Genomic DNA, 25,466 nt, shown 5'->3' with positions numbered 1-25,466 from the left:
GCACCAAATTATTGTTAATTTTTTTAAAGTTTTTCCAAAAATTAAAATGTCTTAACATGAATCCAACATATTATTAGCAAATTTAAATCTGCCTATTTGTGAAAAAAAAACCATTAATGATAGGCTTACTGGCCTATAGGTAAGGTAGTCATCCACAGATACAGTTAATCCTAAGGATTCACTGTGCCACATGTATGTTTAACATTAACACATGATTTAGTAGTAGTATTTTTTGAACTAAAAATGTATAAAGGCTTTAGGCCGCCTACACGTTATTGCAGGCCCAGTTTAATATGCAACTTAATTTTATATAATATATGTAGTAGGGGGGTCCCTGCTCTCTCACTCTCAGTTAAGGGGTCCCTGGCTTAAAAACATTGAAGACCCCTGGTTTAGAGTTACGAAGAACGTACGAGGCAGATAGCCACGTTCTTTTACAATTTGAATATACCGGTATATTTAAATTTAGAATATTCCTTAATTTGAGCAAGCAGACATAAACAAATTCTGCTTTCAGGCACAAATCACAAAGAGGGAGGCGTCCTTCCAGCTTTAAATAATTGTGGAAAGTAACGGAAGAGTTGTAGGAAAAAAATCACCTCCAACACGTTTATCTTTTTCTGTTTATTTGTTTACAGTCATAGTTCCAACATATCACATTGAACGGATAAGTTATTCCATATCTTTTCTTATTGTCAGGAAAATCTTTAATAAGACCAAAACATACAAAGTGCATGTCCGGTGGCACTCAGCCCCATTCCTACTGAAGATGTAAAGGGGGAGAAGAAGAGGTTAAAAATATATAATTTATTGTTGTTTGTAGTATGTTTAATGTAAATTATTTCCTCACAGCTTTGCACGGTAGATTTTAGCAAATGTAACTTAAAGATGCATTGTTTGTCAGGGAGTAAAATAGCTGCCACTTTTTAAAAAAACAATTCCAGTGCTGGTTCCATGGTATCAACATTTTGGATAGTCATCATGGAAACATGAATTGGTCATGTGACACGGACTGGGAAGATTGGCAGGACAGGCAGCAACGTGACAGTACTCTGATCCAATGGAAATCCCCATTGTCAGATTGACAGCACTCTAGCCCAATGGATTGGGAGGGGCACCAGGGGGGTGCCCCACTTCTATCCCCGCCCCTGGATGTATGTGGGACTGATATAAAATAAATAAATAAAATTAAACTACAGTGTGTTTTTTATGGTAATTAGGGAACATGTCACCCAGTTCGACAGTGTGACACATTGGTGTGTTTTTGATCATAGTGGAGCAATGTTAAGCCCTGGCTACACAGTAGATATGATACCTGTTAGTAGGATCAATTCACAGTTAGTTTAGGTTTTACCATGGTACACTACATTCGTTTTATTTCACCATTTACTGTATTGTTTAAAAAGGAAAATTGGACAGTGCATTATATTGCAGAAATGCAACATAGGCTACCCATTCTAAATTTGAACACTGCAAACAATGCATACACGCTGACCTCTGTGCACCACTGATTTTGCATTGGCTCAGATGAAGTCCCTTTGGAGTTACTTCAAATTACATTTGCATTGATACATTTTGGCTTAATTGATATAACTTTTACATAAGATTTTGGCCAGTTGGTGTTGTTCAGCATTTCTGTAATGTAACATACAGTAGAAGTCTGAATGCTCTTTAGAGACTTTACTCCAACAAGGATAGTTGACGTTGGTGTTTTAAAGGGTTTTAGTTTTAATTCACCAAAGTCACACAATAACACAAAGAAACTAACTGATGGAGGCAGTGGTAGACCAGCAACTCCTGTGTTCTGTTAGGTAATTACTGTTTTTATCAAAGGAGTCTGGTGGCTTTGAGGAGAGCATAGATGTACATGACGGTTTGTCATCGGAAAGGGGTGTCTGACCGCAAAGTACACCAGTGAAAATACTCTAAATACTAAATATAGCGTACAATTAAACCGATATTGATTTTTTGTTAGGTAGTCTTGTTTTTAGGTACGTTTGTCTGCTGCCCCCATTCACAGGGGTATATTGCTTAGCTTCTGTGTCGGTACTCCATCCTGCTTCTCCAAACTGGTGCCACACTAACCGGCATCTACTGACTATGGATAAGTACCCCATACAGTCCCACTTCAAAATATAACTATCCCTTGTTTTTTTTCAAAAGAATCCAGACATAATTACAATATAATATGTGCACAAAATATCACCTATCCTTGTGGTCATCAGAATTCTATATGTGTCAAATCATAGCAGCCAATACGAGAATATGCATTATTTTCCAATCACCTCACATGAACTAGGTGTTACTTCAAACGTTACAATTTCTCTCCATCCTCATCTCACTGTTTCCACCTTCATGTGGTTATAGTAATACTGAAGCCCCTGGGTTTTGCTTAATTAAAATACATCCTTTTTGTGTTCCCCTCGGAGTCCAGTGATAGAATAACTATGCAATGGGGTTAGCTCCTTGAGGAGTTAGCCAATGTTGTGTCAGGCAGCCACTCACAGCTAAATCAACAAAACCCCACAAAGAGGGAAGAGGAGAGAGAGAGAGAGAGAGAGAGAGAGAGAGAGAGAGAGAGAGAGAGAGAGAGATGTACTGATATATATATATATATATATATATATATATATATATATATATATATATATATGCGCCATACACTACTTTTGAATTCATTTTTTTTTTTGGGGATTTTGAGAATAACAATGCGATTAATCAGGGAAATCATGTGATTAATCGCGATTAAAACTTTTAATCCTTGCCCAGCCCTAATATATATATATATATATATATATATATATATATATAGAGAGAGAGAGAGAGAGAGAGAGAGAGAGAGAGAGAGGGCGAGGGAGGAAAAAAAAGGTTGGGGTGGGGGGATCCCACATCGTGTAAACCCTTAGCTTTTCACACTGAGCAGCGTTTTCATGCTAAGCTCCGAGCTTGAACTGAAATCCTCTCACTTATCCTCAAATCCAAGATGAAATACTGTCAGATGTAGTGTGATCCAGGGAATTTGGTGGAAGTCTGACAGGCATGGCAGAGACGTTTGAGTGACTGATACTGAGAGTGTGTGTGTGTGTGTGTGTGTGTGTGTGTGTGTGTGTGTGTGTGTGTGTGTGCGCGTGCGTGCGTACGTGCGTGCGTGCGTGCGTGTGTCCTCGGACATGTTGAGGAGGAGGAGGAGCAGGGAGAGAGTGGGAGATACTGTGAGGGGAGGAGATTTAATACAATGATTTGTCAGATTCAGAGTGAGTGACTCATGTCGGTGGTAACCAAGGACACAGTGGAGAATATACAACTATACTGTACTGTCCTTTTTATTTTACTCATTGCGCTTTGTACATTTTCAAACATATGAATCTTAAGTTTAATTTAGTTGGATCTCAGGGTATTTTAAAAGCAGATCAATAATTTTCTTATTTTTTCAATGCCTATACGCATTTGATTCAGAGGAAGAGTACTGTACATGGCAACAATGTGTATACTATTATGTGTAATTTTGGGACCTGTGTATGTTCTGTAGTCAGATGTTTTATGTGGCGTGTTGGGGGCGATATATTTGGATGGTGTCTATGTCCCTCATCTCCGAATAGCTCTAAGGCACAGGCAGGAAATGGAGTCCTGGCATTTTGTTTTGCATCAGTGCTCCTCTTTATTAGAGAGGAACAGAATCGGCATAGAATAATAATTGGAAAATTGTAAGCTTGCTTTCATTATAATTAGCGCGATCACAGGATGCAATAATCCAATTATTTTACTTAAAAGCAAGTTTTCCTCATCCCAGTGCAATGGCTTGCAGGATGCGTAACCTCATCCCACATGGACAGACATACCAGTGCAACGGCAAACTCTGTCTCTCCCACTTCTCTCTCCCTCTAACATGTAAACACCAGCATGCTTGAGTGTGCTCAGACAGCTGAACATACACTGACATATGAACACTATTTAGCGGGCCACCAGACACGCACATAAACACACACGTGCACACACCTCAACAACATACAAATAATTGAGTAAGATTTGCTGGTACATTAAGTTTAATGTGTTTGACATTCAGGCGGGAGGATGTGGAAGGCATGAAGTGGAGTGGCTTCGCCGCGTCTTTCTTCAATCAGGGCACTGCAGGGCTTCATTTTTACAACCCCCCCCGACGCAAAGCCAGGCCCGTCAAAGCTAATTAGCGCTGTTGCAAATGGACGCAGGTCATGGCTCTCAGCGGATTGGTCCGAAGAGGGGTCAGCACAGGTCAAACCTGCAGTATGGAATGATATAAACAATCATCTATAGACCACAAGCCAATCAATCCCTTTTAACACTATCCACTTCCTGGTTGGCTGCTCTCAGAGGTCAGGGGTCAATGTAGAAAAAGACAACTGAGCCATATGGCTTTGGGAGTAAGAAGCAAAAACTACTGATTATCCATTCATTTATGTTTTAGCAATCAATACACCAGCAAAATATTAAGGTATTGTCTGTTATCTGTTGTCTGTTAAAGTGTATCCTTTATGTGCTGCCTTCTTGGCCAGGGCTCACTTGTAAAAGAGATTGTAATCTCAATGTGATTATTTTCCCTGGTAAAATAAATGTAAAATAAAAATTAAAAAATTAAAACTTCAAAATGATCTGTTAAATTTTTTTTTTATTTATGTGCCTGCCTATTTACCCATTTATACCTGCTATTTTTATTTATTTAATACTTTTGCCACATTGCACAGTAAAACATCAGACCTTAGAAAGGCAACTGTTTTTGCTGTTCATTCATGCATTTTATACCAAATAACAATAAATAGGACAAAAGATGTGATTATGTGTAAACATTTTCTTTTTGCGCAGTTCAAATCGTACATCAGCGTGTGTTTTCCCTGCACTCTGAATAAAGCCACTTCAACATCAACACAAAGTTCCGCAATTAGCTGAGCAGAGAGAAAGGACAGAAAGACTGAGAGGGAGAAGAGGGTGGTGGGGGGGATGGAAACCAACGCTTGAGGAATTGAATTACCAGAGCCTTTTCTCATTATCATTTAGCCGTCTTTTATGGCCCACCAGTAAGAGATGATGTTCCCATGACCCCGCACAATACACAGACATATTATTCAATCCTGCCTCGATGAAATTCCTGCAAATAAAACCTTTGTGCTGGGCAACAGCTAATTATTTGACAGATTGGCCCCCTTCTGGCTCAGGTTACAGTGTGGAGTGGCCATGTTTTTTGCCCCCCCCCCCACACCCTCACACCCACACCACCAGCACTCACCCACTCTCCCCCAGCCCCAGTGCAAAGAGGGGCCACTTTAAGAAAATCCCAGAGGGCCTCATTCTTTTCAGGAGATTATATATTTCAACCCCCCCTCACCTCCCTTCCTCCTCTTCCCAACCATCTATCCATCCAAAATCAGGGGAGCGTGGTGTGTGTGTGTGTGTGTGTGTGTGTGTGTGTGTGTGTGGGTGTGTACAGGGGGTGTCTGTGTGTCAGTGACACCAGTCATTTCATAGTTTAAAGGGTGTTCTCGAGCAGAAATATTTAATCTTCCCACGAAAATAAAGTTTGATGTTAGAAGACTGGAACAGAGAGAGAGAGAGAGAGAGAGAGAGAGAGAGAGAGAGAGAGAGAGAGAGAGAGGGTGAGAAAGAGAGAGATCTAAAAAAAACTAACCATGTCCAATATGTGTTGTGTTATTCTGTATTTATACTACTTTGAAGAACTACTGCACCTATGCATCTAGTGTATTTTTCCGTAATACCAAATTAGAGAGCGGGGAACATTAACGGATTAAAGTTTTTGGGTGGGCATGCCTTTGGCATTGATTCAGTCCACTAATAACAAGAGTCTGTCATTAGTGTTCGGACATGGACCACCAAGATAAATGCCAACACATGTTTAAATTATCGGGAGAGTAATGGCATTTTCCTTCAGCCCTTTCCCTCCCCATAAAGATCCCGTGTTGACTCGACTAAGCAGACATTTTGAGTTATCAGCACAAGTTTAATCTGTTGCTTATTTTGCACCCATGCAGATGGTATAATTCAACCAGGCAGTGTGTGTTGAAATAGGTTCAAACTAAACAATTAATTGAAATAACGTAAGAGAAGTCCAATGGGGAACAATGGAATGTAACTGAAGTGGTTTTGAAGCTTCTCAGGAAACTATAATAAAAAAATAAGTATATAAAAACTATGTACATTTAATGTACAATGTATATAAAAATATGAAAAAAAAATAATACTGAATTATGTTTTTTTTTTCATCAGGTAAATGTAAAGAGAAATAAATTAGATGCACTATCTACGAAATGTGGCATGTTTCCTCAGTTCTTAGTCACTAATATTGTCTGATATATTTCTGTCTAAAATATTAAACATAATACTCTGAATAAAATAGATTATTGCAATTTTAAACATTTATAAGTTCTTATTTTTGGCCCTGAATCTGCCCGTTGTGCTAAAGTGCTAAAACGGAAACTAAAAGTCAATGATAATTATTTTAATCCTGGCACTGGAGTGCTTGTTAAACCGCAACACTTTTGCCTACAACCCAAGAGAACTAAAACAGGGAACTGTTGCTATTGTTTGAGGCTTATGAAAATTGCCATAGGTGAATATCACAAAATAAGGAATCGATATCATAAAACTGAAAATGGAAGTTGGAAATGTACAGCACAACATGTGCCATGCACGGCATATCATGTCAACTAGTGAGAAAGAGTTCAGCTGTACAATAAATGTTAGTGGCATGTTGAAAATGTGAGTATATATATATATATGGCACCAAAACATCTACCTTTCTGTTGTTGTTGTTGTTGTTGTTGTTATGCATAGCTTCAGTCTAAAATGTCTGCTCTAATTGAGCCACTTACAGCGCTCCAACACATACAGTATATTATGAGCATATTGCTGTTGTGCCGCTGTGTGTAAAAAAAACCTTGTCATTCCAACTTTTTCTAACATTAAGTAAATGACTATCTGATGACTAAAGATATTTGTATTGTTACTGCCCCTGTTCATAATGCCAACGGATGTAATTACTATAAATCCTATTGTATATATGTGTGTCTTAGTCCCAATCTGCAGTGTCAGATGTCGAGTCAGGTTCTGTCCGATGTTTCTGCCTGTTAAAAATAAGTTTTTCCTGGCCACTGTTGCACTAAATGCTTGCTCTTGGGGAGAATTGTTGGGTCTGGGTCTGTAAATCATAAAGTGTGGTCTAGACCTACTCTACCTGTGAAGTGTCCCGAGATAACTTCTGTTATGATTTTAACACTGTGAAAAAAATTGAATTGAAATTGAGTACAGGTTTAGAGAATTCTACCACACATTAAACACTAGTTTGGACAAACTCAAGCAGAAATCTATTTAGGTTTTCCCCTAAAAACTTGACAATTCGCCACTTTCTGTGTGTCTGGGGCCGTCAAATGCTTGCTGGGCTCCGCTGGCATGTCTGCGTCGCCCGACTACTGTGTTCACCTGGCATGAACCCAAGCGAGCGGAGCCTGGAGTATTCATTGCTCAACCTGGGTGAAGGTCAGAGAGTCCAGCCCTTCCCTGCTCCGCTCCCCAATGAGCAAACATATGGTCACGGAGCACCTTGAACATGTTTGGGTGACCAGAACTACTTGGCCCGAGTTGCCACAGCGAAAGAGATGAGAGGCGCCGAAGGAGGTTTAGGCTCACCTTGCTAAAGCAGAACAAGGATAAGGAAGGGAGTACGAGGCATGCCAACAACAGTGGACATCATTCACTGGTTGCACGCACACAGGAAAGCCCATGTGAAGTCACCCAACTAGATATAGTTGTGAACCTCCTAGGCTGCCTCCTCCCTTGTTTCTGTTGATATAAATGTGTGTAATCATAAGGTACAATATGATCGCCCCGTTGTTCAAACAGCCAAGTCTCGTCTAATCGCTTCCACGTTTTCTCAGTGTTAAGCTCATTAGTGGGTGACCCAAAGGCATGTAGGGAAAAAAAAAAGACAAGTGAGAAAGACAAAAAAAACAGAAAAATAACAAACATCTTTGGATAATGGATGCTTGCTGTTTTGAGACCGTAAAAATAAACAGGTCTGCGGCTTTGATAATGAATATGCTGTAAACATCAGTCCCAGAGTGTGTGTTTATCACAAACGTCCAGCTAATAGCCCCGCTTGTGTGTACACGTGTGCATACTCGTGTACAGTATGTGTACGAGCACGCCTGCGTTTGAGTGCGTGTCATTGGATGTGTGTGTATTTGTCTTTGGGCAGGCTGAGGTTGTGGGGAGGGAGGGGGGGGTGGAGGATGATGACTCGCTGTTGGACTTTGTGAATGGGATGTGAGAGTGTCTCTGGTGTCTGAGTGTCTGGCCCAGGTGGCGACTGGAAGGGCCGACTTCATTAGCCTTAAAGAGGAAACAAAGGAAGATGCATCGTAAAAAAGTGCCATCCCTCATCTGCGAGGCCACCGCCTGACACATTAGGAATCTGTATGCTCAATTAACCACTGGCAGGCTCATTTTTCCTCTCTCTCTCTCTCTCTCTCTCTCTCTCTCTCTCTCGCTCTCCCTCGCTCCTGATCAAACAGAGCAAGCTGGAGCAATCACACTGGACTGGAGAAAGACTTAATACACTGCATGTTTACGAAGTTAGAAGATATTTTGTACCATTTGCAGTAAAGAGGAGCATACAAACTTGAGAATCCTTTTTTTTACGTATGGAATATACGTAAAAAAAAAAAAAAAAATCATTACAACCCAACCTTTTTTTTGCAGAAGATTCAACAATTTGTCACATCCTTGATTAAACCAAGCAAATCTTGTTGATTGCTCTGAAAATGCTTTCGAAACCTTCCTCTATAAATTCCACCACTGTCTCGTTGCAGGAGGAAGACGATAATCAGATGCCCGGGAGGACTGGAAATCGCGTGCCAAAAAACACATTACTCCTGAATTCCAATTTGCACGTGAGTTCTATTATTAGAACGTCTGTTTCAGCAAAGTGTGGTAGGTAATTTACACGCAATTTTTTTGTATTACAAATTAAAAACATGGCAGAGTGACACAAGAGTATCATTACAGACAGTTTTCTTTTTCTTTCTAACTCCACACCCCCCAGCTTTTTTTCTTAATTTTCAAACTTTTAGTCTTCGGCCCCAGCCGACACTGACTCAAATGACATTGCTTAAGGCAATGAATCAGATTTCCTGCAGCTCCCTTTGGAGCCACAATACGCTTTTAACGGCGTCTTTCACATGTGCGGTGGTGACCTGTGTACTGACGTTAATGTGTGAAATCAGGTTCCTCTTTAATGAGTGTTCATATAATGCATCATTAAGCAAATGTGTCAAATACATGAAAGTGTTGCGAAACATCATCTTTACATGGACCACAATCTTGACCCCAGTTTTCCCCTTTCATCAACGTGAACATGCACAAAAACACACAAGCACACACACACCAATCAGCCTTCCCCACTATTTCCTGTCTTGAACTGTGTGGCAACCTGACGATTCTTATCTTCCCATGCACTTCCTGTGGAAAATGACAAAGTGCAACAAGGACCTGTCTGAGGTGGGCTTTTGGGTGGTGTGTGTGTGTGTGTGTGTGTGTGTGTGTGTGTGGGGTCGGCGCTGTGATACGCATCAGCCTTTGATTAACGAGGTGAGCTAGACACTCTTTCAAATCACATGGGGTCACGGCTTAGGAGGCCTCCATCCAACACGTCGCCACACTTCACAGGGCCAACTTCTTTTTAATATCAGACCCGCCCCTTTCTCTCTCCTCTGTCCCCCTTCTGTCCCCCGCCCCCCCCTGCCTCTCTTTTGACTTCTATCAGAGAGATGAAAAATGGCATGCAGCTGGCCGAGTACTTCCTTCCCCTTGTCGGGGTCAGCAGTTCACTATGCTGATGGAGACCCTCACACCTTCATTAATAAGAGTCCCCCTGCACTCACACAGGTCGCTTTGCTGCATCGCTGGACGCCCATCACTCCTACCTTTGTCTGGATTTCCTATCATTACATTCCTCCGTCGCCGCATGAGCCAGTGATTATTATGCCGATGACTGACAGCTGCTGTTTTTCTTTTTGGTATTTTAGCCAGCCGGCTGACGTTGAACATTGAATCCCTGACCTTTGTCAATATGGTTTAACCCCCCCCCCCCCCCACCTCCCTGTGAAAACAGCCCTATGTCAAAGAATCTTACAAATCAAACATTTAAGTTTTAAATAGAACAATATCCCCCCCAAAAAACTATATTTTGAACATGCTCATGAGTTTTGAATTAAAGTAACACATGTGAGCATTACTCATTATTGCATGTGGCTTTGTGTTGGGCTTTTAAAAGGGGATATTTAAATTTTTTTCAGGCTGTCAACATCAGTTGCTCACTTGGGTCAAACCACTTAAGTCAGTTTGGGATCAAAAAGCAACACAGCCTCCAGTGGCCACTAATGGGACTTTAAGATCTTTAATTTTTATAAAAAAATGACTAGAATAAAAAAATAATTTCATAAAGAAGATTATTATGAGACATCTATTGAATAAATCCTACTCTATAATCAGTCCTTCCAGAAAAACTTTGAGTTTTTTTGTGATTGTTGTGGGCAAAAATCCTTGATTATGCGGCACGTTTTCTTAAAAAATGCGATGGAATATGCAGGATATTTATGCAATTTTATGCAATGAAATTGCGGGAACTTGCAAAAACTGCGGTTTCATCATGGCTTCATCGCGGGGTTTGCAGCTTTTCGATGATGTTCACGTCGCGTAATTACGTCACTTCATAACGTTCCCATGGCAACAGGGGGAAATGGCTGCTCTTGTGTGAAGTAAATGCAACATTTTTCAACTTTCTGCTAAGATAGATGTGACTTTTTTGCAACGAAAATGCGGGGATTATGAAATCATGCGCGGAAATCAACAATATATGCGCCGAAAGTGCGGTGTATTTGAAAAAATGCGGCCCCCACGTAAATATGCGGACTTTGGCTGATTATGCATTGAATTATGCGATCCCATAATCGCGTTTTTCTGGAGGGACTGTATAATAAGTGTTTTGATGTCTGCTTTATTGGCAGTCTAGAGCAGAATGGATTGACAGCAGAGGCCAGGCTGGTCAGGTTTGGAGTGTGCTCAAAAAAAAGAGGCGCTAATCATAATGCTGAGGTAGGCTTGTTGAGCTGCTAATTACCGCCATTATGAAGATGCTCAGTGCCTGATCAGAGGCGCCTCAGTGTATACGTGTGTGTGTGTGTGTGTGTGTGTGTGTGTGTGTGTGTGTGTGTGTGTGTGTGTTTGTGTCTGTGTGTGTGTGCGTCTGTGTATACACGTGTGTATACTGGTCTGTGCCGATTAAGAGGAGGATTAGCCATCCAGCCATCCTGAGGAGGGAGGCAACCAGGGGGGTACGGGGATAGAAGGGGGGGGAGTGATGGGAGGAGGAGGGGATGGGGGGGTGTCCCCCTCCTGGAGACGAGCCCTGACCTTCTCATTTCATCCTCATTAGTATCTCATGTCAACAGAGCAGCCACTCCTTAATCATCTGCTATCATCCCAGGCCTACACACACACACACACACACACACACACACACACACTGATAAACACAAATTTGCACGCAGGCTACTTTTACAAACTTCCTGTATATTCATCCATGAAAGAAATAATGTATATAATAACTTTTTTCTATTTTACATGAAGCGGAAGTGATGCTCCATATTAATGTAATTTTCTTCCAAAATAATCAGACAAACTTCTAAAACGTACAATAGCAATAATTCTGCAGTAAGTGTATTTAATTAAAAAAAAGTGTTACCAACATAACTCAAGTGATTTCTCCTTTTTTAAATTATTTTTCTATACACCACATAACAACTCCAACAATGTATTTGTTGGAGTTGGCTTATGGGATGGTGTGGCGGACAGCAGCACGGCTGCGTGGCAGAGGGTGGGCTCGTCTGTCTGTGTCGGCCCCGGTGCCACGGAGGCCCCAGCAGGGTCGGAGGGAGCGGGGGCTCAGGGTGCCAGCACAAATGAGCTCCATTCATTTCCCCACTTCGGCATATGGTGGCCCATTGTCCTCGGCCACAGAGGCAGAAGTGATGCAATTTGTTGGCATGTCCTGTCATTTCACAAACTGCCCATCCCACTGAGGCTCTGGCCAGCAGAAGACAAGCAAGGGCAGCTTGTTGTTCCACCCGATCCACACTATAACATCAAATGGTAGCAACAGATCACACACCCCCATACATTATAAAACCATATGCAGTAAATATTTTGATGTAGAGAAGAATAAGTCAGAAACAACAGGATCAATCAGAGAAAATCTTCCAGATGATTATAATATACAGTATCTGTGTCAATCCCTGTTGTTTTTCAGGTTATAACAAAAGCTTATCCTTATTTACAGAATAAGATTTAGTCAGATCTAGGCATTAAGACATTATAGCCTCCTTATTTGCGTCACGGTATGCAAAGACATCAGCTTCAGCAAAACACACATATAGAAAAACAACAAAATACTGCACTTGAAAATTAAATCAAAACCAACGTAGAAATAATAAACAGTGAAACCTCAGGTTTATGAGTGAAAGTGAACTGGGCAGCCTGTTCCTGGTTTCACTATGCCAAGCATGAAGCTGCTGTCTGACAGGAGAGAGGAAGGAGTCTTGTTTAACTTCCTGAAAACAGCAAACTTTTGACATAAAGTGCAAAATATAACCAATGCAGCAGCAGAAAGAAAGAAGTGTCTAGACATGACTGCATTTAGGTCAGACGGAGGAAAACATATGATCACACAGTCATGCACAAAACGATGGTAGTATATATGGTGTTGACAGGCGTTTGGACCGCAGGGTCAAAAGTCACTGAACCCATTCCACACTGACATGTGTGTGTACTGCATCCCTGCTTCACACCGTGGTTTCACTCAATACTGGCCGTGTCAGTTGGAGGTTTGGTGGTCATTGCCCGCACAGCATGCAACCACACCATGCGCTCGCTCTCTCTCTCTCTCTCTCTCTCTCTCTCTCTCAAGTGTGCACGCTCTCTCGCCGTGTGACGGGAACGTGGGCTTCCCACTGAGATCCTGAGAAGAAATCAACAGAGGGGAGCAACCTTCAGACAGAAGTCAACTTCACTTCAGCCACTCTGAAGATTGATGACGTTGGTCCTGGTTTCAGTGGGTGTATAAGAAACAAGTGGCCCTCAGAGACTCATTACATCTCTGTAAAATTTGGACATGATCCTGATTACCAGATTCATCATTTGTATAGGTTTGGGTGGCTCTTTCACAAATATCAGCTGGAGAACTGTACCAAAATTAGTCATGTCCTGTACTGTTAAAAAAAAAAGATGAAGAAAAAACAAGATTCTGGCAAATGACGTAATGCACTTTGGTTTATTTGTCACACGTAAGACATGCAAAAAACAGTCAGATAATCCATCTTCGTCCCACACAAACATTCAACCAGGCTAGCTGTGGTCCATCTAATACCTCAATCACATCCCTGACCTCAATCCTGCCCCCCCACCCTGTTCGTTCAGCCACCATGCTGCGGTAACCGAGATCCCTCTCCAGCCTATCCTTAACCCCATTTGTACCCTCCACCCCCGCCTACCCCCCAACCTGTCAAGGACCGGCTTCCCATGTCCATCAGCGGGTGATGGATGAGGTGGAAGGTCGTCACCCCACTCTCCAGAGTTCACCGATCCTATCAGCCATGCAGACACCTCCAAATCATAGTGGGGGACGTTACTGAAATTATACATTTAGGAAGAGCAACCTGGAACAGAGATGTGTTGCTTTGCAGAATTAGTTTTTGAGTCATACTTCTGAATTTCATCAGCTGTCAACCATTTCTGATGCTATATTCCAACCATGCAGGAGGGAGGTTTTGGAGTCATGAGTAAGCTCTTTTTTTGATTGTTTATATATGTGTTTAAAAGCATACTCCACAGATTATGCATTGCACTCCTACATTTTCAGAAGAATCTTTTTTTTTACAAGGATCAAAATTGGTGCAGCAGAACCAGAGACATTGTGTCTTTTATTCCACTCATTCTTATTCCTTGCCAAAACCGGCCGCCTACATTACCCACAATGCAACTCGGCTGTCAATACTTTGGTCGGAGGTTCAGGTGTGTGTTATGCTAGTAGCTGCTAATGTAGCATTGAGCCGCTAGCCTAAAGCAGGGTTGAGGAGCGGGCTATAGAGGTCTGATAAGCTCAACTCTTTCTAACTCCACATCCCCAGATGCTTTTTTCTTTTTCAAACTTGATGTCACTTGACATTACTTTATCAAACCTACAAAAGGCTTTATACAACTTATTTCACAAGTACTCCCCAAGACCAATAAACAGATTTTGATGTGTAAAATTGGTGGAGTTCCCCTTTAAATTATTTACTTATGGTTTCTGAAGTACATACTAAATCTTGTGTTATTTGCTATCCTGGTTACATGGTGCTCTTGGTCCAGATTCTGTAGATGTAAGAAAGTGGCTATGAAACAGCCTGCACAAGTAAAGGATTGCTTGTTGTGTTAGAATTTTCTAGTAGTGTGAACTGTGAAGTGTGAAGATTTATTGCATTTTCCTAACAACAAGGCTTCTTTTAAAATAGATAACCGACACTAGAAAGTAGAAAAATAGAAATGATTTCCCGAAAGTGATTTTCCGTAAAAACACAATGAAATTTGATTGCACCCTGGTATAAACTAGTGCAGTGTCTCACCCCTGACTGACCTTAAATTGCCTCTTGATGCCCATGGCGCTGTAGGAAAAACAGTAGTCCTATTGGCTCATTTCACATATGTCCTGGTAAACAAAGCTGAGGAAAACGGAGATGGCAAACTCAGATCCTGCATAAGTCTGTCCCCTAGTTTTCCAGCTACAGATCCCGTGGCATGCCAAAGCAGGCTGTGTTTTCTCTCACTCATATCATTCAGTCAGAGGGAGATTGATATACTATAAAGATGCACGAACAAAAAAAACAATACACAATAGTGTGAAGCCTCGCCACTGACAGGGGCATAGATCAATGTTATTTCCCGCTTTTGCAAAAATACCTAATTCCCCTTATTTAATCAAGCGTCCACCCTCCTCGGGCCCCTCCAGCTGATTTATGACACCCGCTACCTTTATGAGTACCTGTTTCATTTTCTTGTCTCTGCTCTGACACCTAAAGTGATAGGAATTTTATGCTTTTGATAACAATATGAGTTTCACTTTGGCCCAGAATTCATGGCCCTGTCAACGGCCAATAAATAACAGCGGCGAAAACATTCACAAGCCTCCACAACAAAGCATCTATCCAATGGGATTTACCTTGGGATGGAAGCAGAAAAGATGGAGAGAGAGAGAGAGGGGGGGGGGACGACACACGACAGCACAGGAGGTGACGAGGAACGCAAGATCATAGTAAAAGGTCATGTCAGCGAGAGTGAAAGTGCAAAATGTTTTCTGGTGTTGCTTCGTCCGTATTCATAATTGGTGTGCTGTCATATGAGCATTTTGATAATGTCACATGAACATAAATGCCATGCTGTGACACGCTGTTGTTCAGCTATCATAAGTATGTACAGCAGCGGAGCTCAAACATTTTCATGTCACAGACCCTCAAGTAAAAAATCATTACAGGTCATGGACCCCCATTTTACTTTATCTCCCATGTTGTTGGTATAGTTAGGATTTTTACTGCCTGCGCTCCGTCCTCAAGTCAGTTTGTTTTCACTCTTTAAAGTTGAAATCCTAACCATTTCAATGAACTCAAACCAGGTTTTTATATTATTTGTGGTCTGCATTTTGTCTGCAATAGCAATTCAATGAGTTTTAATATGAGACTGTCCCCCCAAAAAGAATGACAACATCAGTTGTTTCACCAAATGCCCCACAAGAATGTCAATGTTGATCATAATGCTTGAGTGACAAAGCTCTCTAGTTGCCATATGACGGGAACAACACATCCTCGTACCTAAACAATATTACAGGTCTATTTCAAAGACTCCCAAAACAACACATATGACTTTTCTATGTACTGCCGTATCGATGTGACCATGGAGAAAATGTTGTTAAGCGGAACTAGTTAAGTTAAGGCAACAAAAGTACATTGTTATGGGGTTAGGGTTTAGGATTGGGGTTAGGGTTAGTAATAAATCAGGAACTGGCTTAAAATGAGTGACCTAAAACTACTCAAATGAGGACGTAACGTGACGTTATGGACGTCACTGTGTCATGGAGTAAAGTCCATAAAATTCGGTTAATTTGCATGGGACCCAAACCCCAGTCTCCTGAGTGAAAATCCTGCGTTTGTTTAACTTTCCTCGTTTTAACCAGAAGTAGTAGTTTCACCCCTAGTCTATATCCACGACGTTTCACTTACGGGATTGCTCCGATGGCGCCGGAAATTCTGCCGGATTTCACTCTTTTTGGCCAGATGTCCGGTACCTTCCGCTTTCTTTGTGTTGTAATTTTAAACTCCGGTGGATTTATGAGGACTATGGTTAACTGCTCCTTAGATCTCTGCAGGGTAAATCCAGACAGCTAGCTAGACTATCTGTCCAATCTGAGTTTTCTGTTGCACGACTAAAACAACTTTTGAATGTTCACATGTTGTGCACCAAAACAAGTTCCTTCCTGAGGCTATTTTGCTGCGGCACCGTGGCTCTGCCCGGTGCTTAGCACCACCCAAGACGATTGTGATTGGTTTAAAGAAATGCCAATAATCCAACATTTTTTCTCCCATCCTGGAATTCAGTTTGGACTAGCCAGACATTCCTCTGCAGCGCTGTGGAGGAGGGTCTGGCAAAGCGGGACTATTTCAACCCAAACCACAATGTTTCCCGAACTCCTGAACAAACTACTCCAAAGAAATGACCTATCCCTAAAACTAATTGAGTCGCCAACAACATTAACCATTGCGTTTTAAACACGCCATAATTCTCAGACATGTAGTATTTACTTGAGTTCAAACATCTGCATTCATCTCTAACCCAACTGCTTTCTCCCACAAAACTAGCTTTCTGCACCCTCTCCTCGGCCATTGTCTAATCGCTCAGTGGCTGCAAAAAAAAAAAAAGTGTGAGAAAGTACAGTAATAGACCAAACATTCTCATATGCATATGAAAAATGATCTCACTAATGGCGCCCAGAGGGGTTAGATAGATTTATATTGACACTTCACACATTCCATTGACAAATTGGCCGTTTCTGCGTTGTTGCCAAAAACCTTCTGGTTACCTAGGCGATGACATTAAACCGAGTGAAAATGGCTCTTGACGTGTGATAAAATCAAACAAAGATGACACACTGTACCAGACGACCAAATCTAAGGAACAGGAAGTCAAATGTCACGCATCTCAAAAGAAAGTTGCTGTAAACTGTGGTTATGGAGACTATAACGAATCACTGCCCAACCCCAAAGGTCTCTTTGTTCCAACCCCTCCTGGGTCCTCACTTAGTGAATATTATGGGTCTGAGTGAAAGGAGGGAGAGAGAGATGTTTGTGTGTGTCGCTACTTGAGCCCTGTGTGTGTTTGGCACATGGGCCTCAAAAGAGTGCAAAGAAAAGAAAAGGCATGGTCACGACAAGAATTCTGTGCTAAAGGGGCGTGAACTGGCACAGACTCTTGGCATGGGCACGATGCATGGTGGGATGGCAACGCACAGGAGCCTCCTGACAGACACAGAAGCTGCTTGGGGCCAAACTATCGTCTCAGTGGGGCCACAGAAGAAGACGGGAGGGAGACCAGATCAGAAGCAGAGTGGAAAATTGAGACAGATTTTCTTGCAGGTGTTGAGATAATAGACGGACAAATGATCTAATTGTTGGAGCATTTTGGGAGAGTCGAGTGGGGGAGGGGCTCAGATGGGTCAGAGATCACAAAGTAGCAGGATTTGAATTACAAAGGCAAGCAAGTTGATTTATGCAAACCTGCAAACCATGACAGACGCAAGTCTTTCATTTTTTTCAATTTGTGGACTCTTACCTTACCATCCGCTATATCAAGAGGGAGATTTACACTGAGATCTAGAAATAAGCTCAGCTAACTGTCTTTCACTTGAATGACAATATGAAATATTTCAACGTCTACTCACTGAAGTGGCACATTTTGTACAGACATTTATGGTTCCAAGATAATTTATCTTGATGACTTTGGAGATCACCTGACATTTCTTTGAATGCCAATGAGGTTAGCATAATTGAAATGTCTCAACATGGATTGCCATGAAATTTGATGCACACATTCGTGTTTCCCTTCTGATGAATTGGACAGCCTTTGGTGATGATTCCTTTCATCAGTTCAACATTTCAGTTTGTCCACTACCTTGCTTTAAGCCCAAATACCTGCTAGATTTATGACTGGTTCCCATCAGTCTCATCTGTACTTTGTGTTTAGTGCTAGTTAGCAAATGTTAGCATGCTAACACAGTAAAATACGATGATTAACATGGTTAACGTTCCCAGATTAACAGTATGTTAGTATTGCCTTTGTGAGCATGCTGACATTAGAAATTCCCAAAACCGCAGCTATAAACACAAGTATATAGCCTCACGGAGCTGCTAGCATGGCTGTAGACTGTGTTCAGACAAAGCAAATTTTATAAGTGGTAGTATGAACCCAGGGTGGCGCAAATTGATGCTACCTAGCTTACAGCAGTGGTGGAATGTAACTAAGTACATTTACTCAAGTATTGTACTAAAGTACAATTTAGAAACGCTGTTTGTATGTTGTCGTGTAAAAAGGGAAGTTTTTGTCTTGTAACGACAGATTGTGCACTGTTTTCTCCTTTGTGATGCGTCACAAATAAGGTGACATTTCTTGCAATGGCAAAGAAAATACCAAGTACCAAAATAGTACTGGTAACAAGCTTACTAGCAGGACTTTTTTACATGTTTACAAAAATGGACAGTTACTCTTCCATTGTATTGTGAATGTGCTACCGAGGTCACTTCATAACCCAACTCTGCCAAGACCCAGACCCACTACCAGTGTAGTCAAAACCACCTAAACCAAGTCATCACCAAGACCATAGTGTATCGAGACCAAGGCAAGACCGAGACTTTGAAGGATTGAGACCAGATCAAAACCAAGGCCAAGCCCTGAACAGTGCGAGTCCGACACTGCATGACACGATAAAATGTGGAAAATGCTAACCATAGGCACTCCTCCAGTTGATCTGAAAGATCGACATTCCCATAACAAAACACACAGAAAACAAATTAAGATTCTCTTCATTCACCTCTTTATTGCCATAAGTGTATCATAAGAAATGCCTTGATGAAATAATTAAAAGGCAGGTGTGGTCTTGAAATAAAACCCTGATTCCTCTTTCTCTGAGGCAGAGACAAGGCAGAGTAAAAATACGGTCGATTCAGACAGAACAGAACAGAAACCTTCAAAAAGACCGTTCTCGAGTACTACAAAACTGGCCACTACCTACAACAGGGTTTAGTGAGAACATTTTAAATTCTATGCTTTTTCTTTAGATTATGGGTACATTAATGATTGTTAAACCTTCAGATGGGTCTGTAGGATACACTCTTTTTATTCACTTTAGTTAATTTATTACCTACATTAGTGGAATTATTTGCCTTTCTTTCTTTTTAAAATTAATGTTTTTCATGAATTTTTCAACCTGGCCGACTTTTCTTTATCACCTACTGGAGGTCAAACCACACCACTGCATCACTTTCTATTGCTTGCTTTTCACTTGCGTATGCAGTGCAGTGTATTAGTACATACTGTATTACATTAAAGGTGCAGACCTTTAACACAGAAACACATATACACACATCCTAATCAACAAGCTCCACTTTAAATGATTCAGAGACACGGCTCGGCCCTATCCATATTCTCTGGTGAGAGAAGCCAGGGTAAATTTGGAACATCACACTTTTGAGAGCGTGAGCTTCAACTCCCCTGGGTCATTTTCTGCTCTGGTCTTAATTGAGAGTGTTCTGGAAAAATCATTACTATATTAATGATTTAACACAAAGTAACTACCTGCTTTTTTCCAGGAGGAAAGGGAGATTTGCTTCGAATCAATACCCATGCACGCTCATTATACATTATTAGGGGGGTAAAGTTATAGTAATTAGGCAGACACCAATAACTTTTTAATGATCTTTGTTTTTAATTGCATATTATCGGGTTGCACAGTCTGTGTGTTTATACCCAAATATAAGATAATGGTGAGAGGAGAGGTAGATAAAAGAGTGGAGGCACCTGCAAGGTTTTTTACCTCTGCCACAACAACAGCACTGATAGTCTACAGTGTGCATGGAGGAGAGGATGAATGGGAGCATCTTTAGTGCATTCTCAGTTTTCCAGTAATGTGCTCTGTGTGTGTGTGTGTGTGTGTGTGTGTGTGTGTGTGTGTGTGTGCGTGTGTGCGTGTGTGCATGTGTGTGTTGTGAAATAACACTTCCCTTCCTGCTGTCTATTAGGGTGAGGAAGTGAAAGGAATTTCACAAAGAATGGTGTGAGGACGTTTCAGAGAAATCAAAACATTAATATGCCAGTTGAATCATGCGATGTTACCATCACATTTTTTTTTTTTTATAAAAGGATGCCTCACAAGTGAAGCAAAAATCACCAACATTACACAATCTAAATTAATCTGAGGTCTATTTCAGCCGATTGTAGGCAGCCTTGTGTGCCAGTGTGGACTGGAAAGGTGCCCTTTTGCCACAATAGCAAAAAAAAAAGCAACGAAAATATGAATGAAAATGAGGATAAAATGTAACAGTAATGGATAGCCATCTGTTAGCTCTTAAAGGGGAAGTGGTCTACTCAAAGCAGTGGAGGGGTGAGCATCTAAGAGAGAATAGGGTGGGTGGGAGGGAGCGGGGTATAAATGTGGTGATAGAAAGAACCCTGGAATGCCAGGCTGGCAATCCAGGACTGCTCTGAAAAAGTGAGCCAGCCAAGAGCTTTTTTTTTTTCTTTCTTCTAATTCTGCCTGATGCCTTCCTTTACCCGCACCCCACTCGCCCCTCCCTCTCTCTCGGCCTGTTCGCTCTGGCCCCGCTCCCCGAAACTCCACGGCAGATTGTCGATTCAATGACTCCCCTGTCAGGTGATTATCTAGGAGCTTTAATGTAATCTTCCACTCACACGTACCATATTTCAATTACGACTGCCATTGTGAAGCAAGCGGCATATCCAATTCGCCAATCGCCCCGCAGCCGTCTCAACAATGTCAACTGTAAAAGAACGCCAGCTGAAGGCAATTATGCATGTTTTCAGAGCCAATTATGATTGCTCTCACGGCGGCGGTTATGCCACGAGCAAGGGAGTGTTCAGAAATTTTTAATTTAACGACAATATGCTCGTGGTATGTTTCAGCGTGCAGCCCCCACTCCCGGGCCTGCCATCTCAGCATCAACAGAGGGAACCATTAAGGCAGATAGGAGAAGATTATGGCCTCTCTCAAGGGCCACACTGGGAGCACAGGGAGGGCCTCAGCAGTGCAGGGTACATGGCATCCACTCATCCTCTCTGCAGGATCACAGCTGGCAGGGCTGAGTCCCAGCTAGACAGGCAGGCTGGTTAGCTCGTCTTCCAGTTTGGACTATGCCTGCAGAGGGAGCATAAACTCCACAGCAGGCCACAGACTGGGAGATGCTGTAGAGAGAGATCAGAGGCCGCTCTGCGGGGCTTCTTTCCTCCATATTTCTGAGGAGCAGGCTCAACATCATTGGGTCTAAAAGCTTTTGGAAAATAGTCTTGGACTGTTTTCGCTTCACGCTGTGAAAACTTGTTCAAATCAATGTACACAACAAACCGTTAAATGAGTAAAGAAGGGTCTGAATTCGTCCACAAAATACATTCATTTTGAAAGTCTTACAACTTTTTTTTTGGTTTGTTTTTGAATTCAACAATTTGGTCTGCAAAATTTCATAAATAAATTAAAAGTGCCCATCACAAGTTGCCAGAGCCCAAGCTGAACTTTACATATGAGAAGGTGGAAATAGCTTTTTTTTCTTTCACTTGATAAATAGGTTCAAATGACAATAATAATCAATAAATCAAATAACTACTAATGGTTTTAGCAGTATTTTGGTAGCAGGAGAAACAGGTAAACCGACCTTAGAACACCAGAATCGTATTGTAAGAGGCGAAATCAAGATTGAATTGCGATTCTGCATATGTTATTACCTGATTTTTACAAACCAGAGTTTATGGATCACACAGATTTGCGTTTACCATCGTACTATCAGTACTAAAGTAGAGCTTCTAGTGATAGAGAATATAAACCATCAGTAGTTTTGGGCAACAGATCTTAAAGCGCCATTCTTCAAATAACAGAATGCAGGTTAGATCTGAGCCTCCCCCCCTCTCTCCCACTGGGATGTTTGTATAAAACCCAGTCAGTTCTCAGGGGTAGAGGTTGACAGGAGAAGACATCGCCCCAGTCCCTGGGAGATTGGCGAACACAACACATATATTAATGCATTAAATGTGTTGACTGTGTTCAGCCCAGGGATGTAGGAGAGAGAGAGAGAGAGAGAGAGAGAGAGAGAGAGAGAGAGAGAGAGAGAGAGAGAGAGGGTAGGGGAAAGGAAGACAGAAAGAAAAAAAAAAAGAAAAAAGCAGTTGTAATGTATGGTGTCTTGTATAGCGTGTCTGGTAGCGGGGAGTTGGGTGGGGTGGGGTTGGAGGAGTGTCGGCCAGATTATAAGGCCTGTGGTGAGAGATGAGGGATGGCCGACTTGTAAACAAGTGACAAGCGTCCTGGATGACAATTCCTAATCCATCATAGCGCTGTCAGCGGTGACCGGCGAGGTGACGGACAGGACCCAGGAGAGGGGACAGCTGCTGCACGTCAATCCACATCATAATTTGAAAAGCTTTTTCCACATGATCCGAGAGCAGAGGGGGAGAGAAAGAGGAAAGAACTCATACACGTCCCGCTATCTGCCACCTTCTCCTCAATCTGCCTCCATCTCCTTCCCTTCCCTCCTTCTCACTTTCTTTCCAATCCTCCTGCTTTCTTCCTCGCTGTTGCAGTTAGAGATGATGTGGTTTCCGCTTCCCTTTCAGATGGTGAACTAGGAAACGGTGGCATCCTTGAACTTGTCTTTGCTGATGGGAATCAGATGAAGAGAAAGTGCTTCAAATCTAGCTGGAAAAAAAAAAAAAACACAAGACACTTTAAAAATGTAATCACCGAAACCACCTACTGCATGGATGTGTTCAGACATATTTGTAATTTAGGAACATGTCATCACCCTTACTTAGATCTGCGGCTTTGAGTGTTTTGTTTTTCACTAGCAGGGTGCCATATCATTCTGGTGTTTTTCTGCTTTTTCATTCGTGCTCAGTTAAATAAAAAACAACACTCCAAACATAAGTTTGAACCCTTATGTTTAGCTGACATAGGTCTAACTTTCTCATTGTTTAGAGTCCCACAGACCCCACTGCTGTATGTGTCAAAATGATAATGATAATTGCAAAATTCACCATTTATTTTTAGTTTTTTTTCCTTCTTCTGAGCTTTTTAGAATACCATATGTAAAACACTAATACTGTGGTAATCCTTTTCTTTGCCACAAACTGTGCTCCCACATTCGATGAACAAACAGAAATGACCATAAAGCATCGTTAACTACGTTAAAAAAAAAAAGAAAATATGACATGTTTTTATTTGAACAGGGATGTCCACGCATCTTCTGGCAGCATGCAGCTTCCTTTAATAATGCAAACAGATAACAAACACCATCAGTTCATAATTCAGTTTCTAAGAAAATTCTCATAAAATTGGGAAAAGTCATGATGTATCAAGGATAAATAAACAATGTTAAGTAGGTTTGTTTGAGCTGTTCAAGGGGGCCCGCTATCAATGTTGTGAATAAAAATGATTGTTGTAAAAAAAGTTATATACTGATCATGTAACACACCTCAAAGAGGTTTCAGGGAAATTGATAACAGGCTGTTGGTACAAATTGAATTCATGGATGAGAAAAAAAGACAGGTGTCAAATCTTACAAGAGAATGTGACATTTGAGGCAGTCTGTGATTTGTAATAAAAAAATTTTTTTTAAATGCATGCATTCTGACATCATCACAATCTAGACTCAGTCCAAATAAGTGATCCTGGTTAACGCCAGGTGTAAAGAGGACCTATGAGTATTAATCTTTCTCTGGGCTGTCGGCGGGCTGATTTAGTCGCCCATGTTGGGTCAAGGCCCTCATTCTTTTCTTAAACACCTCGCTTCCCTGCCAAACCGGGATTTCCGATTGAGGGGGCCTCAATAACAACTTTGATGTGGACGGCGTCCTAGAGGGTGAAGTGAAAGGCGAGAGGGAGGAGGACCGCACAATGGCCTGACCTTCCTACTGCATCTGCACAGATCCCACTCTAAATGGGCACATTGATGCTGCTGCTTAGCTCTTTGCTGGGAGTCCTGATGGAGCCAACACTGGGGACTGGGACACAGCAAAGCCTGGATACCTGCCAACAGACAGGGACAAATTGATTGAGAGCAATCCAGCTCTTATTGCATCTAACCCCCCCTCCCCCGTTCTGCTTCAAGCAGTGTGTAAATAGAGGTGTACTGTTATAATAAAATGATTTACTTTTCATACTATTTTGTCATTATTGAATTGAGTTTTATAATTGTTTACTGACTAGGTTTGCTCCATTTTGTCATTTTCTATTGCGTTACATTCTGTAATGCTTCACACAATCATTGGAAATTTTGGCCTTCAGTCTTGCTGGCTCAGAGACACTTGTGAATAAATACACAAGACTGTTTGCATTGTGCCAGAGGCATTGTCACTCTTAATGATGAAGTTGAAATTAAAACAAAATCCCTCCAAACCATGTTTTCTTTCACTCAAACAACTTAATGAAAACAACTCATGAAATCAATTATTTTCATTGAAAGTACATGGAGCCAACCCTGTGTGAGCTTTACGAGTGAAGGGAAATGTTTATGTTCCCTCTGAAGGGCCACACATTGGGCTGGTAGGTGATTCACCTTCACTAAAATATCTGAAAACCTGAGACTGTCCTCCTGTGAAAAACGCCCACATACTGTAAATTGTTTGTTCAAGCAGCAATTATGACTCATATTTACGATTATAATGGAGGCGCGCTCTAGCGTCCGTAGTAATTATGTCGGGAGATAAAGCAGAAAGTAAGGGGACAAGTATACAGTGGTGGATGGGTCAAACAAACACAGGACTTTCACCAGGAGTTTGTGTCCCTTTTGAAAATAACAGTAAACGGCCATTTTTTATTATTTTTTTTACTTTACGTAACGACGCCACGTTGTGCGTTCCGTGCGTAACCGAAAGTTAAGTAATGTCAGATTTTTACCCAAACCACACTCTTTTTCTAACTTAACCAAGTAGTTTTTGTGGCTAAACCTAAATAAACTACAACATTAACAACGTGTTAATGTAAAACTGTGCCCATTAGGTTCTCTGGTTTAGATATGAGGGTCATATTTCCTGCCACCACTAGGGGTGCTAACTTATGAAAC

The 25,466-nt window shown here is 41.5% G+C and overlaps 1 long non-coding RNA gene across 2 annotated transcripts in view; it reads left to right on the top strand.

The window, feature by feature from the left end:
* The window catches only part of LOC116035279, a 78,204-nt gene extending 53,641 nt beyond the window's left edge, over nt 1-24,563 (top strand). The window contains exons 3-4 of one of the 2 annotated variants that reach the window (XR_004101316.2): nt 8,856-8,936; nt 23,020-24,563. This is a non-coding gene — a long non-coding RNA (uncharacterized LOC116035279). Of the gene's footprint in view, nt 1-8,855; nt 8,937-9,808; nt 10,488-23,019 lie in introns of those variants that run through there. The other variant, XR_004101317.2, reaches the window with a different exon arrangement.
* Nucleotides 24,564-25,466: the final 903 nt, after the last annotated feature.

Source organism: Sander lucioperca, chromosome 10 (assembly GCF_008315115.2).
Source record: "Sander lucioperca isolate FBNREF2018 chromosome 10, SLUC_FBN_1.2, whole genome shotgun sequence".
Taxonomy (NCBI): Eukaryota; Metazoa; Chordata; class Actinopteri; order Perciformes; family Percidae; genus Sander; species Sander lucioperca.
This window is presented reverse-complemented; position numbering and strand designations above follow the sequence as displayed.